The following is a 14,152-nucleotide window of genomic DNA, read 5'->3' as shown; positions in this document are numbered from 1 at the left end:
CGGAATAAGTACTCAGATGCGTACATGATATAACATAAACATGGACATCATGATGAAATGAAAACAAATACAGAGTACAGGAAGCGTAAGCACATGATAAAACATGATGAAGACAAATAGACTAAAGAGATTGAACTGAGGAAATTGAGAAAGTCTTCAGTCAAAGTCTTCAAACAGATATGAACAAGACACAACACAATAATGAGGAAATGAAAGAGTTGAGGAAATAGAACCAGTAGACTTGGTGAAGACAATGATTTGGTAGACCAGTTCCAACTGCTGTGACAGTTGTACGTCTGGTTAGGGCGGCTAGGTATTTAAACCTGAGGACACACAGTCCCGGACACCCAATCCTGAACACACAGTCCAGGACACTTAGTCCTCAACGTATTCCCCTTGAGCTAAGGTCACATAGACCTCGCCCAATCACTCGTGGTAAGTCTTCAGGTGACTTGCAAACCTTCAGAAACTCGGTCACTTGGAAATCCACAATTTCCTCTTGGATACTTGGACTATGACGCCTAACTGTTTGGAAGATGCACAGTCTTCAAAGGTAACAAGTGTCGGATCCATGCAGGATCAATCTCTTCAGTGATGCTCAATCACTTTGGGTTTGTAGGTATTTGGGTTTGGGTTTCCTCACTTGATGATTTTCTCTCAAAGTCCTCGGAGGATGGGATGCTCTCAAATGACAAGGGTCAGTTTCTCTTGGAGCAGCCAACTAGCTAGTGGTTGTAGGGGGTGGCTATTTATAGCCTAGGGAGCAGCCCGACATGATAAGACATAAATGCCCTTCAATGATATGACCGTTAGGTGGGTAGATATTTTGGGACAACTGGCGCATAGCCCAGCAATGGTCGGATGTTTGAGGCTCAAATTCCTCAGGGCTATCATGTTCCTCACTTTGTAGGCAATCCGCACTGGCGAATTCCTAACTCCTCAGTCAGAACAAATTCCTCAGAGACCAGAAGAACTTCGTCTTTGTCAATGAAGAATATGACTGAACTGTATGAGATTTCCATTGGCTTCACTCGAAGGGATTGGTAGGTGTAGGATTTTGAGTTGAGCATCACATGGAAATTTTTCCTTAGTATTTCCTCGACCCCCTTTAAAAGTACGGTGTTTCCTATGACTCAAGAAAGAGAAAATGAAAGTACGAAAACAAAAGTCTTCACGCTTCATGTTCCTCGAATGAATGCCAAGTATTCAAGGTCACACCAATTTCTTCACTTTCAAAGTCTTCAAAAAGTCTTCAGAAATCCAAAGTCTTTAGTTGTAGAACTTCATTTTTAGGGGTCAACTTTCTCTGTAAATATCAAACTCCTCATAGACTTATAGACCTGTGTACACTCATAAACACATTATCCCTTAACCTATAAGTCTTCAATACACCAAAATCACTAAGGGGCACTAGATGCACTTACAAGTACCTATAGTAGTGATTTCCTTTGTTATACTAACGGATCTCCCGAAGATTTTGTTGAGTTTTGTGTGATTGAAGTTTTCAAGTTTTGGGTGAGATCACGATGGATGAAGGAATGAGGAGTAAGAAGATCCTAAGCTTGGGGATACCCATGGCATCCCAAGATATTATCTAAAATAAAAGCATGCAACTAAGCTTGGGGATGCCCGAGTGGCATCCCCTCTTTCTTCTAACGACCATCGGTATTTTACTTGGAGCTATATTTTTAGTTGTCACATATCATGAGTTTTGCTTGGAGCGTCTTGTATGATATGAGTCTTTACTTGTTTTTCTTTTTATGTTGTGTCATGAATCCTTGCTGGACGCACCTATTTGAGGGAGCCATAATTATGATAGGACTTGTTAGAATTGCTCTCTATGCTTCACTTAAATCTTTATGAGCTATGGAATTGCTCTAGTGCTTCACTTATATCTTTTTGAGCACGTTGTGCTTTAGTATTTTTGAAGAAATGCTCTCATGCTTCACTTAGATTTATTTGAGAGTTAGTAATTTTTTTAAGAAATTCTCTCATGCTTCACTTAAATTATTTTGAGAAAATAAAATTTCTATGCTCATGTTCTTCACTTAGATTTTTTTGAGCTATCAAAAGCAACATATGAAATTAGTCCCGAAGTGATCGATATTCAAGAGGGATATAGTAAAAACTTTCATGAAGATAATTGGACAAAATAAACTTGATTCATTGTAATAGTTTTGCGATATAATGATATAATGTGTGAGTCATGTTGATGAGTAATTATGCTTTAGTAAGAATATTGTTGTTAAGGTTTGTGATTCCCTATGCAAGCACGAAAGTCAATAGTTATGCAATGAAATTACATCCTACTTATGGTGCATTATTCGGTGTTAGTTATGCTTAATGTTCGCTTATGAGATTTTTCGTTTCTTGGTTTGATGCTTCTCAATCTTTTGCTAGCCTTCATTTGCACTAAGTACGATAGCTACTTGTGCATCCGAAATCCTTAAAACCAGTTTTGCCATATGAGTCTACTATACCTACCTATATGCGGTATTCTTTTGCCGTCTAAGCAAATTTGTATATGCCATCTCTAATTTTCAAATTAAATTTCTCTATTGTGTGCTCGGACCGCTCATGAAACGGTAGGGGTGGCTGATATTTTTCCATGCTAGATGTGTTATTCTCAAGATGAGTGTTTATTCACTTGTCATAGCACGAGAGTACGACAAAGGTATTAGGGATGCCCAGTCCTGAAATGAAAAATGAATTTACTTAATGTTGTCAAATAATAAATTTCTTGGAAAGTGTTGGTATGGACGGCACCCATGGATTCGGTTAGCCGTGGAATGTGAAAGTATGGTGGAAAAAGGAATACACTTTATTTTCTGTTTGGGAACCGCCTATGATATATCTAGCATGGAAAGTATTGGGAACTACTCGATTATTTTTGTTGACAGGAAAAGCATGCCACCCAAAATGTTTTTATCTCTATCTTTTTTGCTTTGAGCTCTGTCACCTCTACAAATCCCTACTTCCCTTTGCGAAGGGCCTTTCTATTTACTTTATGCAATTTTTATTTTGAGTCTCCATCTTCTCTTATAAATCACCAACTAAGGGGCACTATGATCGTACTTAAGCATTGGGTGTAGCTAATATGCGAGTGTGTTTAATGAATGGATCAATGATCGAGCATAACGGGCTAGGATAACTTGCTTTAGTATTGATATTTTGAAAGACATGGTTGCTTGTTGATATGCTTCAGTATTGAAATATTCATGTCAAAACTAGACTATTGCTTAGAACCATATAAAAGTCCAAATGTCCATGCTATAAAGAAAAGAATATGTGATGAACGTGTTAGGCAGCATTCCACATCGAAAATTCTGTTTATATCATTTACCTACTCGAGGATGAGCAGGAATTAAGCTTGGGGATGCTGATACGTCTCCAAAGTATCTATAATTTTTGATTGTTCCATGTTGTTATATTATCATTCCTATATGTTTTACAATCATTTTATAGCAACTTTATATTATTTTTTGAGACTAACCTATTGACATAGTGCCGAGTGCCAGTTGCTGTTTTTTTGCTTATTTTTTTATTTTGCAGAAAATCAGTAACAACCGGAGTCCAAACGCAGCAAAACTTTTTCGAGAATTTTTCTAGGCCAGAAGACACGGAATGGGACAAGGAAGTACCAGAGGGGTGCCCTGAGGGGGGCACAACCCGCGTGGGCGCGCCTGGGGGCCCAGACGTGCCCTGTTGGGTTGTTCCCACATCGGTGGCCTCCCGCACCGCCTCTTTGCTCTATAAATACCCCAATATTGCAGAAACCCTAGGGAGGAGGTGCTTTGTGATGAGTTTCATCTTATGGTGCTTGATCCCAGTGATAGAAGGGGAAAAGACACGTATGTATCGTTGCTATTAAGGTTAACAAAATGGGGTCTATTTCTATATAAATAGATCTTGTCTACATAATGTCATCCTTCTTATAGCATTACTTCGTTTCTCCATGAACTTAATACACTAGATGCATGTTGGATATCGATCGATGTGTGGAGTAATAGTAGTAGATGCAGGCAGGAGTCGATCTACTAATCTTGGACATGATGCCTATATAATGATCATTGCCTGGATATCATTATGATTATTTGAAGTTCTATCAATTGCCCAACAATAATTTGTTTACCCACGATATGCAATTTTTCTCCAGAGAATCCACTAGTGAAATCTACGGCCTTCGGTCTCTTCTTTATCATATTTGACTTTGAGATCTATTTTTATTCACGTTTATTTTCAGATCTATTAATCCAAAAACACAAAAATATCTTGCTGCAATTTATTGTTATTTATTTTGTCCCGCATTCCCGCGAGATCTATTTATCCAATCTACTACAATTTTACCTATCTTTTTACCCGGAAGGGATTGACATCCCCTCTTTACGTTGGGTTGCAAGTATTTGTTCTTTGTGTGCAGGTACCATTCACGTAGTGTTGCGTGGTTCTCCTATCGGTTCGATAACCTTGGTCTCATCACTGAGGGAAATACCTACCGCGGTTGTGCTGCATCATCCCTTCCTCTTTGGGGAAATACCGACGTAGTTCAAGCCGCATCACATATCTCGGACGTCGGTGCTGGCCCCTCCCGGCCCATGGGCAGCTCCGACAGGCGGCCAACACAATTGGCACCTCCTGCGCGCCGTCCCATCGCCCCGCCGGCTGCTGCTCCCCCTCGTGAGCAGCGGTGGGTGCTTGTGCCCGGCTGCCTCCCCCGCCGGCCCGGACGTGCACCCAGGAGTCGGAGGCACGCGCCGCCTGTCGCGAGAGGCAGCGGGCAAGGGAGACGAGGGTTGTGGTGAGCTCTGTCCGCCGCCGGCATGTGTTACAGGCGGAGCCCCACGAGGACCAGCGGCTCCTCACGTGGGTCCACCGGTGATCGCTTACGACAGCGGAGACGGACGCTCGGCGGCTCCGTCGGAAGAATGCTAGGCTCTTCAGCTTGCCATCAAGCAGTCCAAGCGGGAGGCATTGGAGAAGGCGAAGGAGGCGACTCGGCTGGCCAAGCTCAGGCGCCAGCAGCCCAGCAGGACTGGGTCGTCCAGCGCCTGAAGGGCCTCGTCATCATCAACTCCTCCTCCGACGACGACGGCTCCTCCTTCGACGAATCAGACGATCCTCCACCAGCCAACGACGGGTTCATCTACGCCGGCGACCAGAAGGGGAAAGGGCCAGCCCGGAAGTGGTGAAGTTGATTTTAGTTTCAAGTTTTAGATGTAGTATTTAGTTGTCCGTCGTTTGTGTCAACTTTGGTGGATCTTTTGGAGAACTATTGTGCAGTTTCTATGTCCGGAGATGATCTACGTAGTTTGATCGATGTTGCTTGCTATAGTATGGATATAGGGGTTCGGATATGAGAGACACGGATGTGGACGACGCGATTTAAAAAACGCCCGCTCACTGTCCGTGGGCGTTTGAGGGCCCGGATTTGCCGAGTCCAGCTGTAGCTGCTTTAACATGAGTTCTCACAGCTCTACGAGGCAGTAGCAACATTAACGTACTCCACTACATAAGAACTATATAGATAGTTCTGCTCTAGAGGACAAATGTGTGATGGCAATTTTATTTTATTTATCAAAAGTGTCATTTTTTAACTTTATGTATAAATGTGTACCCACCGTGCAAGTTCATGTATCAAAAGTGTTATTAGGTAAAAAAAACATGATTGTGGAGGGAGGCGTTTTGGCTCCTCGAGACCCTGATCACTCGGATTCTGATTTGAAATAAAAATAAAAAAATCATATAATGTAAATTTTAGAAAATATTCAAAACAAATCCCACACGTACCATCTACATCTATTACCTAATAATAAAGGGAGGTGCGTTAAAACATAACCTAACTCAGATTAGGAGGGCCGGAACTTCTGGTCCGGCATGGAACTTCCGTGCTAGAAATATATCAGGTAGCCCTCTTGCACTGATCTTGCAGGTCGCATATGACTTAGGATCACGACGGTCGCAAAAGCAAAGTTTTTTATCTTGAAACGGTGAACAATTCATTTGTTAAACACTTTTCCATCCCAGGTCGTCTTGTGGTCAAATGCGGGCCTCAGACGCGATGACTCTAAGTAGAACATCCCGGAACATCCCGGAAAGTTTTGCCCGAAATTTCTGGACTTAGAAAACATTAAGTAGGTCCCTTTGACGCTCCGTGCAATTTGCATATGACCTCAGACGCGATGACTCTAAAAGAGAAATTGTTAAGCTAGAAGAGGAGAACAGAAGTCCTATTGTACATTTCACCATCGAAGGTCATCTTGGGGGAGAAAATTTGCCTGCAAGATGGTAAAAAATATCCTGGGGCAAACATTAGCAGCACACTGTTTTGGCTCTCAAGGTTGCATACGACCTCGAATGAAGATGAGCCAAATATCAAAGTTGTTCATTTCGATGATACGAAGATTCCACATGTTGAAAACCTTTTTATTTGAATCCATCTTAAATATGTTTTCTGCTGTGCCAGGAACTGGTGTCAACAGACCGTTATATGAAACACTGCTCGGCCCATCCGAATCTGATTACCTTTACACCCGTATTCTCTCGCTGGAAACCTAGGCGAGGAAGGCATGCGCCACCCGAGCCAAGGGAATGGGGAGAGGCGTCGCCACCGGCGTCCGTGCCGCCGGAGGCAAGGAACTGAGCGAGGCGTCACAGCCGGCGACGGTGACCGGCCCTGGCGCCGACGCCTTCAACCGTGACCACGACCGTCGCCAATGGCTGTGAAAGGTGCGAGGCACCTTGAGCCGTGACCGCAACAGGAGCGAGGCGCCACCGCAGGCCACTAGCTCGCTCAAGCGGTCATGATTCCGCCTTTGGAGTTTTGCACTTGGATAGCCCGGCTTGATTACAGTGCTATCCAAACAGCAGTTACGGTTGTGTTTGTTTACACTTGTACTAATATATCTCGTGTGCACAGGAAATTAACCTAGCTTGTAAAGCTTTACAAATGCAAATGCATGTATCGACTTTAAACGCGGTCGTTTCATAAAGAAGAGATGACCCGCGCGGAGGGAACGACTTTGCCTTCGTCCGTACACATCCAATCCCTTCTTCTCCTTCTCCTTCTCATTCCTTCTTTTTTTTCTTTTCCGGCGAAATCAAACAGTTTCCATCAACCGAATTGCATTGGTACACACGACTTCACACCGAAATCAAACAGTGACCTCCTCCTGCGCCTTCTTCATGGCCCTTGGTGTCCAAATAAACTCGGGCATCGCCCATATGACCGTGATGTGGCTGGTGTCGACACCGCCAATGAACCCGTCCAGGAGGACGGTCTTGACACGGTCCTGTGTCAAGGCCTTCTCCTTGTAGACTCGCAACAAGGGTGTCCACGAGGTCGCCGCCGCTGCTCTCCGGCTTGGGGTGCATGGGGTCCAGGTGCTGCTCCAGCCATTAGTAGAAAAGGGGGCAATGACCCAGGCCAGTTCAGCCCATTAGTCCCGGTTCAATCCAGAACCGGGACCAATGGAGCTATTTGCCCCGGTTCGTGAGCTCAGGGGGCCGGCCGGGCCACGTGGGCCATTGGTCCCGGTTCGTTCGGACCTTTTGGTCCCGGTTGGTGGGACGAACCGGGACCAATGGTCCTGTCTCCTGGCCCATCACTATTGGTCCCGGTTGGTGGCATGAACCGGGACCAAAGGGTTCCCTTTAGTCCCGGTTCATGCCACCAACCAGGTCTAATGGTGCTGCCTATATATAGCCCCTCGCGCAAGAGCAGAGCACACTGCTCTGTTTTTTCTGGCCGAGGGGGAGAGGGCTTGGTGGTGCTCTAGCTCACCTCCTATGCACACAAGGTGTTCGATGGAATGCCCGAGCCACACTACTTAAGGTTTCTCCTCTCCAAGCTCGACCGCCAAGCTCCATTTTCCTCAATATTTATCTAGGTTTAGCGGTCCCTCACGTCCCGTCCCCGTCTTCATCGGGAAGTTTTGTAAAAGCAACAGGAAGAATTGCTCAGATACCCGTGAGTGTATATAACTTGGGTCGTGTTATAAATGCTCTGGCTAAACCTATTGATGGGAGAGGCGAAATTGTAGCTTCCGAATCTCGCTTAATTGAATCTCCTGCTCCAAGTAGAATTTCCAGGCGTTCCGTATACGAACCTCTTCAAACAGGGCTTATTGCTATCGATTCGATGATCCCTATAGGGCGCGGTCAGCCACCCGCGCCGATCTCATCGCCGGCACCACCGTGGTGAGCCTCTTGTTCTTATCTTCTTTCTGAAAGGAAAAATATTATTACTTGTTTGTTTAGATACATACTTGTATTATTTTCTTACTTTTATTATTGCATTTTATATAGTGCGATGGTTTTGGTATCCGCCCCTGTCGGCCCTCGTCCTGTCTATGATTCGGATGTGGTATATATTATCTTTTCATAACTATTGGTTCATTTATTGTTTATGAAAATTATGCCGACCAATGTGACATAGATTTTATTTATCTAGGAGGTTGTTGAACCGGAAATTCCAACCGACCCTATTGTCGAGAGGTTAAATTTAGTTGAAGAAGAAAACAATTTCTTGAAGGAAAAAATAAAAAAACTTGAGGAGGAGAAGATGATATTGAAGTTGCATGTTGCGGATGTCGTCAATGATCATAAGATCAAGATGGATGCAATGCGCTTGAAGATGAGAAAGATTAGAAAATATGCCATTCATACCGAGGCTTGGTATCATTATGCCGTTGGATCAGTTGTTACCTTGGTTACGATTATGATCACATTTGTTTTCGCATTGAAATGTTTTACATAGTTTCAATATATGGTTTAATTAATTTAGATGCTCTGCAGAGCTTTATGTTGTTAGATGAGAACTATGTATGTACTTTGGTTTTTATTGATGATGAACTTCTATTAATTTGGTCACTTAATTATCTATTCATGATGTTCTGTAATGATTTTTGACACACTTAATTATATATAATGCACGCAGATGAAGCGGCAATGGATGTACGGTGACAGACACACCTCCGAGTACATTAAGGGCGTGCATGATTTTCTCGAAGTGGCTGAGGCAAACAAGCAGAATGGTTTTATGTGTTGTCCATGCCCTATATGTGGGAATACGAAGTCTTACTCTGACCGGAAAATCCTTCACACCCACCTGCTTTATAAGGGTTTCATGCCACACTATAATGTTTGGACGAGGCACGAAGAAATAGGGGTTATGATGGAAGACGGCGAGGAAGAAGAGTACGATGACAACTATGTGCCCCCTGAATACGGTGATGCTACTGAACATCAAGATGCACCAGACGACGTGCACGATGGTGCTGCAACGGGCGAAGCTACTGAAGATCAAGAGGAACCAGACGATGTGCCCGATGATGATGATCTCCGCCGGGTCATTGTCGATGCAAGGACACAATGCGGAAGTCAAAAGGAGAAGCTGAAGTTCGATCGCATGTTAGAGGATCACAAAAAGGGGTTGTACCCCGATTGCGAAGATGGCAACACAAAGCTCGGTACCGTACTCGAATTGCTGCAGTGGAAGGCAGAGAATGCTGTGCCTGATAAAGGATTTGAGAAGCTACTGAAAATAATGAAAAATAAGCTTCCAAAGGATAACGAATTTCCCGACAGTACATACGCAGCAAAGAAGGTCGTATGCCCTCTAGGATTGGAGGTGGAGAAGATACATGCATGCCCTAATGACTGCATCCTCTACCGCGGTGCCTACAAGGATTTGAACGCATGCCCGGTATGCGGTGCATTACGGTATAAGATCAGACGAGATGACCCTGGTGATGTTGACGGCGAGCCTCCCAGGAAGAGGGTTCCTGCGAAGGTGATGTGGTATGCTCCTATAATACCACGATTGAAACGTCTGTTCAGAAACGGAGAGCATGCCAAGTTGATGCGATGGCACAGTGAGGACCGTAAGAAAGACGGGAAGTTGAGAGCACCCGCTGACGGGTCGCAGTGGAGAAAAATTGAGAGAAAGTACTGGGATGAGTTTGCAAAGGACCCAAGGAACGTATGGTTTGCTTTAAGCGCGGATGGCATTAATCCTTTCAGGGAGCAGAGCAGCAATCACAACACCTGGCCCATGACTCTATGTATGTATAACCTTCCTCCTTGGATGTGCATGAAGCGGAAGTTTATTATGATGCCAGTTCTCATCCAAGGCCCTAAGCAACCCGGCAACGACATTGATGTGTACCTAAGGCCATTAGTTGAAGAACTTTTACAGCTGTGGAATGGAAACGGTGTACGTACGTGGGATGAGCACAAAAAGGAGGAATTTGACCTAAAAGCGTTGCTGTTCGTGACCATCAACGATTGGCCCGCTCTCAGTAACCTTTCAGGACAGACAAACAAGGGATACCACGCATGCACGCACTGTTTACTTGACACCGATAGTATATACCTGGGAAGCTGCAGGAAGAATGTGTACCTGGGCCATCGTCGATTTCTTCCGACCAACCATCAATGTCGACAGAAAGGCAAGCATTTCAAAGGCGAGGCAGATCACCGGAAGAAGCCCGCCATGCGTACCGGTGATCACGTACTTTCTATGGTCAATGATTTACACGTAATCTTTGGAAAGGGTTCCGGCGGACTAGCTGTTCCGAATGACACTGAGAATCACGCACCCATGTGGAAGAAGAAATCTATATTTTGGGACCTACCCTACTGGAAAGACCTAGAGGTCCGCTCTTCGATCGACGTGATGCACGTGACGAAGAACCTTTGCGTGAACCTGCTAGGCTTCTTGGGCGTGTATGGAAAGACAAAAGATACACCTGAGGCACGAGAGGACCTGCAACACTTGCACGAAAAAGAGGGCATGCCTCCGAAGCAGTATGAAGGTCCTGCCAGCTACGCTCTTACGAAAGAAGAGAAACAAATATTCTTTCAATGCCTGCTCAGTATGAAGGTCCCGACTGGCTTCTCGTCGAATATAAAGGGAATAATAAATATGCCAGAGAAAAAGTTCCAGAACCTAAAGTCTCATGACTACCACGTGATTATGACGCAACTGCTTCCGGTTGCATTGAGGGGGCTTCTACCGGAAAACGTCCGATTAGCCATTGTGAAGCTATGTGCATTCCTCAATGCAATATCTCAGAAGGTGATCGATCCACAAATCGTACCAACGCTAAGGAGTGATGTGGCGCAATGTCTTGTCAGTTTCGAGCTGGTGTTCCCACCATCCTTCTTCAATATCATGACGCACGTCCTAGTTCATCTAGTCGACGAGATTGTCATTCTGGGGCCCGTATTTCTAAACAATATGTACCCCTTTGAGAGGTTCATGGGAGTCCTAAAGAAATATGTTCGTAATCGCGCTAGGCCAGAAGGAAGCATCTCCATGGGCCATCAAACAGAGGATGTCATCGGGTTTTGTGTTGACTTCATTCCTGGCCTTAAGAAGATAGGTCTCCCTATATCGCGGTATGAGGGGAGACTGACTGGAAAAGGCACGCTTGGAAGGGACTCAATAATATGCAGGGACGGATATTCTTGGTCTCAAGCACACTACACAGTTCTACAGAACTCTACCTTGGTGACCCCGTATGTCGATGAACACAAGAACAGTCTGCACTCCAAACACCCAGAGCAGTGCGACGACTGGATTACATGTGAACACATCAGGACTTTCAGCAGTTGGTTGGAAACACGTCTCAGAGGTGACAGCACTATTTGTGATGAGTTGTACTTGTTGTCCAGGGGACCATCTTCGACTGTAATGATTTGGAAAGGATACGAGATAAATGGGAATACATTTTACACGATTGACCAAGATGAAAAGAGCACCAACCAAAACAGCGGTGTCCGCTTTGATGCAGCAACCGACAATGGAAATGACACATATTATGGTTACATAGTAGACATATGGGAACTTGACTACGGAGTAGATTTTAAGATCCCTTTGTTTAAGTGCAAGTGGGTCAATCTGTCAGAAGGCGGGGTACAGGTAGACCCACAGTACAGAATGACAACAGTGGATCTGAAAAATCTTGGGTACACTGACGAACCATTCGTCCTAGCCAATGATGTGGCACAGGTTATCTATGTGAAGGACATGTCTACCAGACCGAGAAAAAGAAAAGATAAGGAAGCGAATACATCATACAATGAGCCAAAGCGCCACATAGTTCTTTCAGAAAAAAGGGACATCCTGGGAGTGGAGGGCAAGACAGACATGTCTGAAGAGTATGAAAAGTTTCATGAAATTCCCCCCTTCAAAGTCAAGGCTGACCCAAGCATCCTGATAAACGATGAAGATTATCCATGGTTACGGCGCAATAAGCAAACGACACAAGCGAAGAAAAAGTGAAGACTTTCTCCCGCAACTATTATATATGATGATACCATGCCAACTTTGTAACAGACGAGTATGATACCATTGTCCGTTTTGTACATGTACATGCTATGCCAACTTTTTCAGAGTTCATTTGAAAACTATGAATTTGAAAACCTCGCCAACCGAAGGGCGCTCACACCGGTTTATAAGCCCGTCCCTCTACACGCCTTGTTGAGCTCACAAACTTGTGATTCACACAAATTTCAAAGAAAACTAATGGCACAAACAGAAAGTTTATAATTTTGCTGACCTAAAAGCAAAAAGAATTAAAAAATAAAGCAAAAAACCAAAAGAAAATAATTAATGCAGAAAACAAAACAAAAAAACTGAAAAAAACAAAAATAGCAACAATAAGTATTTTATTGTAAGTAGAAACAAAATAAAATGAATAAAGCAACAAAGAAAACAAAAAAAAGTATTTTCAAATTTGAAAACTAATGGCACTAATAGAAAGTTTATAATTTTTCTAAAACTAAAAGCAAAAAAGAATTAAAAAATAAAGCAAAAAACAAAAAAAAATAATGTACAAAACAAAACAAAAAAAACTGGAAAAAAAATAAAAATAGCAACAATAAGTATTTTGTTGTAAGTAGAAACAAAATAAAATGAGTAAAGCAACAAAGAAAACAAAAAAGTGTTTTCAAATTTGAAAACTAATGGCACTAACAGAAAGTTTATAATTTTTCTAAAATAAAAGCAAAAAGAATTAAAAAAAGAAAAAAAGAAAAGAAAATAAATAATGCAGAAAACAAAACAAAAAACTGGAAAAAAATAAATATAGCAACAATAAGTATTTTGTTGTAAATAGAAACAAAATAAACTAAATAAAGCAACACATAAAACAAAAAAACAAAAAAAGTGCCACCTACTAGGCCCCCACGGCCTAAATACGACTAGAAACCCTACCATGGGCCAGGATTCAGGCCCGCAGGCGGCCCAGTAGGCCCACAGGCACAGATTGCAGGGTTAGGCCCGAAAGCCTGCTTAAGAGAGGAGCTCGAGAGGGAAGGCGCACCGCACCTTATAAACAGGTGCGCCTCCCTCTCAACTAGCAAGGTGGGACTAAATATTAGATTCGGGGCAGCACAAGCCTTTGGTCCCGGTTGGTGGCACCAACCGGGGCTAAAGGGGTGCATTAGTCCCGGTTGGTGCTACGACCCGGGACTAATGCCCCCCTTTAGTCCCGGTTGGTGCCACCAACCGGGACCAAAGGCCGCCGCTTCCCGCCCTTTGGGCTGCTGAAAATTGGCCTTTGGTCCCGGTTGGTGGCACCAACCGGGACTAAAGGGGGTCATTAGTCCCGGGTCGTGGCACGAACCGAGACCAAAACCTTTTCTATATAAGCAAAGACTTGGCATTTTTCAGATTTCATCGCCAGTTCCCCGCCCCGACGACGCCGCCAGGCTGCCCGAGCTCGCCCCGACGACGCCGTCAGGCTGCCCGTGCTCGCCGTCGCCGTCGATCCGCGCCCCTGCCCCGTGCTCGTCGTCGCCCTGCCCCTGCCCCGTCCCGCCCCCGCGCGCCGGCGCCCTCGCCGCCCCCGTCGTTGCCTCGAGCTCCCCTGCTACGGGCTCGCCGTCGCCGCCCGCTCCTCGTCGTCGTCGTCCTGCCCCCCTGCCCCGTCCCGCCCCGCGCGCCGGCGCCCTCGCCTGCCCCCGCGCTGTGAGCCGCCGCCCGGCTCTTTTAATGTTTAAGCTCTTTTTTTTATTTTTATGCTCTATTTTTTATGTTTTAATTTTTTTGTTCATATGTGATGTATATGTGTATGTGGCTATAATGTATATGTGTATGTGGACAATGCAAAAGATAGTTTTTTAGAAAAATTAGGATTTTTTTTCT

Source organism: Triticum aestivum, chromosome 4B, assembly GCF_018294505.1.
Source record: "Triticum aestivum cultivar Chinese Spring chromosome 4B, IWGSC CS RefSeq v2.1, whole genome shotgun sequence".
NCBI classification, from domain to species: Eukaryota; Viridiplantae; Streptophyta; class Magnoliopsida; order Poales; family Poaceae; genus Triticum; species Triticum aestivum.
Note: the sequence above shows the minus strand (reverse complement) of the source record.